General features: G+C 46.5%; 1 protein-coding gene across 3 annotated transcripts in view; it reads left to right on the plus strand.

Annotated features, from left to right (window-relative positions):
- RBFOX3 (RNA binding fox-1 homolog 3) overlaps positions 1-6,000 on the plus strand; it is a 458,835-nt gene that overhangs the window by 345,477 nt on the left and 107,358 nt on the right. For 2 of the 3 annotated variants that reach the window (XM_081804338.1, XM_081804339.1), the window contains one exon: positions 1,924-1,963. The exons of the other annotated variant lie outside the window; for it this stretch is intronic. The gene's annotated coding sequence lies outside the window, so the exon portion shown is untranslated. The remainder of the gene's footprint in view (positions 1-1,923; positions 1,964-6,000) is intronic. 3 annotated transcript variants of the gene reach the window in all.

The raw sequence follows: 6,000 nt of genomic DNA on the forward strand, positions 1-6,000 counted from the left end.
GTTTGCTCACCAGGGCTGGATGGATTGAATTAAATGGAACTAAATTGAATTGAATTGGGAGGAAAACTCACTTTAAGAAACCAAGAAAAAAGTCAACAATGAGAAAACCCCCAAATCAACTGAAAGCGGCGGTTGATGCGAGTTGATTGATTCAGTCCATCTCATTGTGTGACGGCGCCTTCTTCATCTGGCGGGGCCTTCCCCTCCCATCTGCCCCTCCTCACAGCCGCTCTGTGAGCCGCCCGTGGAAACGTGCCAGAAGTTGTTCTGGCCCTTTTGCCGGAGAGGGAAACTGCCGATCAACAAACAGGCTGCGGCGGGCCACCTCAATGAGGGCCTCCCCACCGTGTCGTAAAAGATCGCCGCGCGCCACGGCCCACAGCCCGCTCTGCTGCAGCCCGGGGGGTGAAGGGGGTGCAGGGGGGGCCAGGGAGGGGAGATTGGGAAATGCCGCCACTGTGATTCGCACAAACTCCAACAGCGTTCAGGACAGGCTCTACGCAGTTCGATGCTCCTTTGCTGCGGAGAAGGGTGCTGTCCACTAGGGGGTGACGGGGACCTGCCAGGGAGCCAGCTGTCCCCGCGACTGGGGGTGCCGCTGCTTAGCCAGATCCTTGCGTATTCTCATCTGAAAAAGGGGGACAGAAGTTGGCGCACGCTCCTTAGGGTTACAGGGGCCTAATGAGGCAATAGTTGTCAAGGGCCTGGTGCACAGAATGTGCAAAGCACATGACAGGGTCGACCTGCTCTTTGGCCATGTTGATGGCAGTAACGACCGCATTGTTTCTCCATCTCACGAAGGAGGCCCACTCTGATTGCCTTTGGATTCCAGAGGCTTTTCGCTTGCTTTTATCCTGTTTATGATAAGTTTAAAACACATGCACACAGTGGGGAGAGGGGAAGGGGGAGGGGCTGTTTAATGAGTGTGCAGTTTTCTTTTGGGGTGATGGAAAGTTCTAGAACCAGACGGTGGTTGCACAGCAACGTGACTGGACTTAATGCCACTGAATTGTACACTTGACAATGGTTCAAATGGTAAATTTTATAAGTATTTTGCCACAATTAAAAAAGATGTGCACAATATGTGCACATAAAATTATGAAACATTAGGGGCGCCCAGCTGGCTCAGTTGGTGGAGCATGTGACTGATTCTTGATCTCGGGGTTGTGAGTTCGAGCCCCACGTTCGGTGTAGAGATTACTTAAAAATAAAAATCTTAAAAAAAAAAGTTCTGAAATGTTATTAACATAAATAAGGAAAATTTAAGTCCAGAAAAAAGCACATGATGCACACATGCCCACACGCACATACCCCTCATTTCTAGTCTCTGAAGGGCCCTCAGAGGAAAGGGCAGGAAATCATGTGTGTTTCGGATTAGAATTCTCTTACTTCTCTTTAAGCAACAGTAGCCCGTCCTCTTTTCTTCATGTTAAGCTTTGACTAATATTAAAATCGATCTACATGCCATGACCCCACACAGAGTGACCCCTGGGAGGCGGGAACAAATCCGTGCTGACTGACGGGGCAGGGCCCAGGTTGGGATTAAATGCCACCATTCATAGTCTGCAAAGTCTCCATGTGTGAGTAACCTCAGAACCAGGTGCGGTGGGGAAGAAGAAGAAAGGGGTCACTCTGAGTTTGGGGCCAACAGAAGAGAGAGAGAAAACAGAATATCCCAATGACAGAGACGATGCATTAGGAAAATCTGTTTTCCTTTGTCTTTGTTAAACGGAACGTGGGCTTCCGGCCACGCTCCAGGTGCAGACGTGGACGGGCTTCTCCGGCCAGTCTCCGCGGCTCCCGGGGAAGCAACGCTCCCTCCTCCTCCAGACCTGACTAGTCAGCAAGCAAATAGCAGCCAGCAACGAGATGTGCGGTGGCACCACTGATTGTAATTCTCTCTCCTCTCTCTTCTTTTCTTAGAGAGCCCACAGTGCCTCGGGAAAAATTGGCTGAATAAAAGGTATAAAGACTTTCTCTTTTTTTTTTCCTGAATGGTTTTTGACAGATGTGAGCATGTTGAACATATTGGGAGCTGCTGACAATGAATGCTGGGGGTTTCTGGGGCTTCCTGCTCGCTGCGGGGGTGGGGGGGTGGCTTGGGGGCAGAGGATGGAGGGTTTGACTTGTTTAGCACCTCGTCGTCGATGACATCTCTCTTGTCCCCCAAAGCGCCGGCCCCAGCTGTGCGGGTAAGGCAGGACTGGGGGCCAGGGGAGCCAGGAGGGAAAGGAGAGGACAGGAATGTGTTCATGGGCGACATTGCTCAACAACTCCCACCAGCCAGAGAAGCAGTCCCTCCCCACCGAACCCCCCCACTCGGCACGCAGGTGCATGTCTCTTGGACTTTGAGGCCTTCAGAACCCAGTGTGGTGCGTGTCCCCACCTGGCCTGGTCTCCTCGGGGATGGGCTGCGGAATGGGCTCAGTTTCCCAGTGGTCACCCTCATGGGGGTGCACTGGACCCTCCTGACCCCAGCCCTCGGTCCACGTGCTCCTCGCAGCCAAGCCTTCATCACCCGCCTGCCACCGATCCCCTCTGCAAATTCATTTGCAAAATTTTACTTTGGGGGAAAATTTTATCGTAGAAGTAATGTATGTTTGTTGTGAACAAATGAGAAAATGCAGGTTTGCCGTGTATTTTTAACCCTGGGCCCCCAGCCGGCTTCCCCTCCCGGGCTCCCGGCTCTCAGGCCTTGTGCACAAGGACAACCAAGAGTTGTCCACAGATCAGAAGCGCAATGTGAAGCTGTCCGGCGGCAGAGTCTGATGTCCTCCTGAGCCAAACACTGGAGATTTCTTTTGGTGACCTCTTTTGTATTGTTTTTGCCCCAAGTACACTCGTGCCTCAAAAGTGGGCATTGCCCAAATGGCTAGGGAGCTCTGTCCATGAAATCGGTCACCGAGGGGCCACACGGGTTCGTGGAGGGGGCAGCTCTGGCTCCACTCACTGGTGGGATGGGGACAGCAAAGCAGCATGTCCTGTGCATGACAGGGTGCCCTGGGAGTGGCCGTTCGGTCTGTCAGTGTTCAGTTCGGTTCTAAGTGGGAGGAGATGAAGAGAGGGTACCACATCAGCCTCACGTTCATCAAAACGGTCTGCCCTTGCAAGGCAGCTTCCTTGATGTGCCATTTTGTAAACAGAGTCTAATTTTCCGGGGAAGCGACCAAAGGAGGCCTCCGGTGAATCTGTTTGTAGGTTAAGGTCTCCACCCTCTAAGGGATGATGTGGTGATTTGTCTGGCTTTTGAGCTCAGATTCTTGCACATTTGTTTTTTGAACGGCTTTACCGAGGTATGCACATACAATTAACTATGAGTATTATAGAGTGTGCAATTTGATAAGTTTTGACACATGTTTATGCCCATGACGTCATTGTTACGGTCCAGATACTGGACATATCCATCACCCCCAGAAGTTTCCTTGGGCCTTTCGTCTCTTCCTCTGCCCTCCAGGCCCCCTTCCAGACAAATGCTGATTTGCATCCTGTCGCTCTAGAATGGTTTGTATTCCCTGGAGTTCTAGACATTTAACATCATACCAGATGTACTCTTCTTTGTTGGTGGGCTTCTCTCACTAAGCATGGGTATTCTGAGATTCACCCAGGTCATGGTGTGCGTTCATGCCTTTTTATTGCTGAGTGGTAGTCCGTGCTCCAAAGGCACCACAGGGTATTCCTCCATTCATCCCTGGAAGTATGCCAGGTCGTTTCCAGGTTTTGGTCATTACACATAAGGCTGCTGAGAGCATTGCTGCACAAATCTTTGTAGAGACATATGCCTTCTCTCTTGGGTAGAAATGGCTGGATTTTCTGGTGACCATAAAGTGAATGTCAAATTGTTTTCCAAAGTGGTTCTACCACGTCATACGCCTGCCAGCCACGTGTGGGGATTGCCGTTCTACATCCTCGCCAATACTCGGTGTTGTTGGCTGTGGGGATTTTCGCCATTATGATGGGCGTGGGGTGGTATCTCATTGTGGTCTAGTTTGCATTTCCCTGATGATGAGTGATGCTGAGCATCTTTTCACGGGTTGTTTGACGTCCATCATCTTTGATGAAGTGTCTGTTCAAACCATTGCCTGTTTTTTATTGGGTATTTGTCTTATTGTAGCATTTGGGGAGTGCTTTGTATATACTGAGTACAATTCCCTATAGGTACATGCTCTGCAGACATTTCCTCCTAATTCATCTATCTTTCCACTCTTGTAACAGTGTCTTTTAAAGAACTAATGTTTTAAATTTTGATAAATTCTAGTTTATCCATTTGTTCCTTATAGATCATACTTCTGATGTTGTATCTAAGAAATTTTAGCCTGATCCAAGGTCACAAAGATTTTCTTATCCTGTACTTTTTTTAGACATTTTATGGGTGTTAGATTTTGTATTTCAGTCTCTGGTTTATCTTGAGTTCCTTCTTGTGTATGGTACAAGGTATGGATTGAAGTTCATTTTTCTGAACTGAATCTGTGTGTTTTCAATTTTATTTATTAAAAAGACTATCCTTTCTCCTTTGAATTGCCTTTGCAAAAATCAGTTGTCATATATGTGTGGGCCCACTTTCGGTTCCATTGATCTATATATAGTCTATCTTGACGTCCTACCCCACTCTCATGATTATCGTAACTTTATAACAAGTTTTGAAATCAGGTAATTTTTTTTTTAAGATTTTTATTTATTTATTTGATAGAGAGAGACACAGCGAGAAAGGGAACACAAGCAGGGGGAGTGGGAGAGGGAGAAGAAGGCCTCCCGCGGAGCAGGGAGCCCCATGTGGGGCTCGATCCCAGGACTCTGGGATCATGACCTGAGCCGAAGGCAGACGCTTAATGACTGAGCCACCCAGGCGCCCTGAAATCAGGTAATGTTAACCCTCCAGCTTTGTTCTTGTTTTTCAAAATTGTATTGGCTATTCTAGGCCCCGCAAATTTCCTTTTTTTAAAAGATTTTATTTATCTATTTGAGAGAGAGAGCAGAGTGGGAGAGAGAGCATGAGCGGGGGGAGAGGGGCAGAGGGAGAAGGAGAAGCAGGCTGCCCGCTGAGCAGGGAGCCCAATGTGGGGTTCAGTCGCAGGACCCTGGGATCATGACCTGAGCTGAAGCCAGATGCTTAACTGACTGAGCCACCCAGATGCCCAGGCCCCTTAAATTTCCATATGAATTTTGGGATCAGCATGTGAATTGTAGGGGGAAAAAAAGCCTACTGGGATTTTGATCAGGACTACACTGAATCTATAGATCAATTGGGGGATCATTTATATCTTAATAATACTGAGTCTTCTGCCTTATAAACAAGTTATGCATCTCCATTTATTTAAGACTTCTTTAATTTCTCTCATCAATAATGTGTACTTTTCAGCATATGGGTCTTGCACATCTTTTGTCAAACTCACCCTAAGTATTTTTATTTTTATGCCACTTTAAATGGTATTTTTCCTTCAATTTCTGATTGTTGCTAGTGTATAGAAATTTTTAAAAATTTTTGTATATTGATCTTGTACCCTGCATCTTTACCAAACTTACCTACTAGTTCTAGTAGCTTTTTTGTCGATTTCATCATATTTTCTACAGATGATCATGTTATTTGTGAACAAAGACGGTTTTCCTTTTTCCTCTCCAATCTGGATGTCTTTTATTCCTTTTTGTTGCCTTGTTCCACTGGCTAAAACCTCCAGTACACTGTTAAATAGAAGTGTTACGAGAGTAGATGTCCTTGTTTTGTTCCTGATAGTAAAGGGAAACTAATTCCTTGACCATTAATTACGATGTTAGCTGTAGGTTTTTCATAGATTCCTTTTCATCCCTAATGTAATGCCAGTGTGCTGAGAGTTTTTATTGGCTTTTATTAAGAATGGATGTTGAATTTTGTTAAATTCTTTTCCTGTGTCTATTGAAATGATCAGATGCTTTTTGTTTTTTAGTTTGTTAATTTGATGAATTAGATTGGTTGATTTTCGAACTTAAAGCAAGTCTATCACTCACTGGTTTTTTGTTGTTGTTGTT

The sequence above is a fragment of the Leptonychotes weddellii genome, chromosome 15 (genome assembly GCF_054177405.1).
Source record: "Leptonychotes weddellii isolate Sample4059 chromosome 15, ASM5417740v2, whole genome shotgun sequence".
NCBI lineage: Eukaryota > Metazoa > Chordata > Mammalia > Carnivora > Phocidae > Leptonychotes > Leptonychotes weddellii.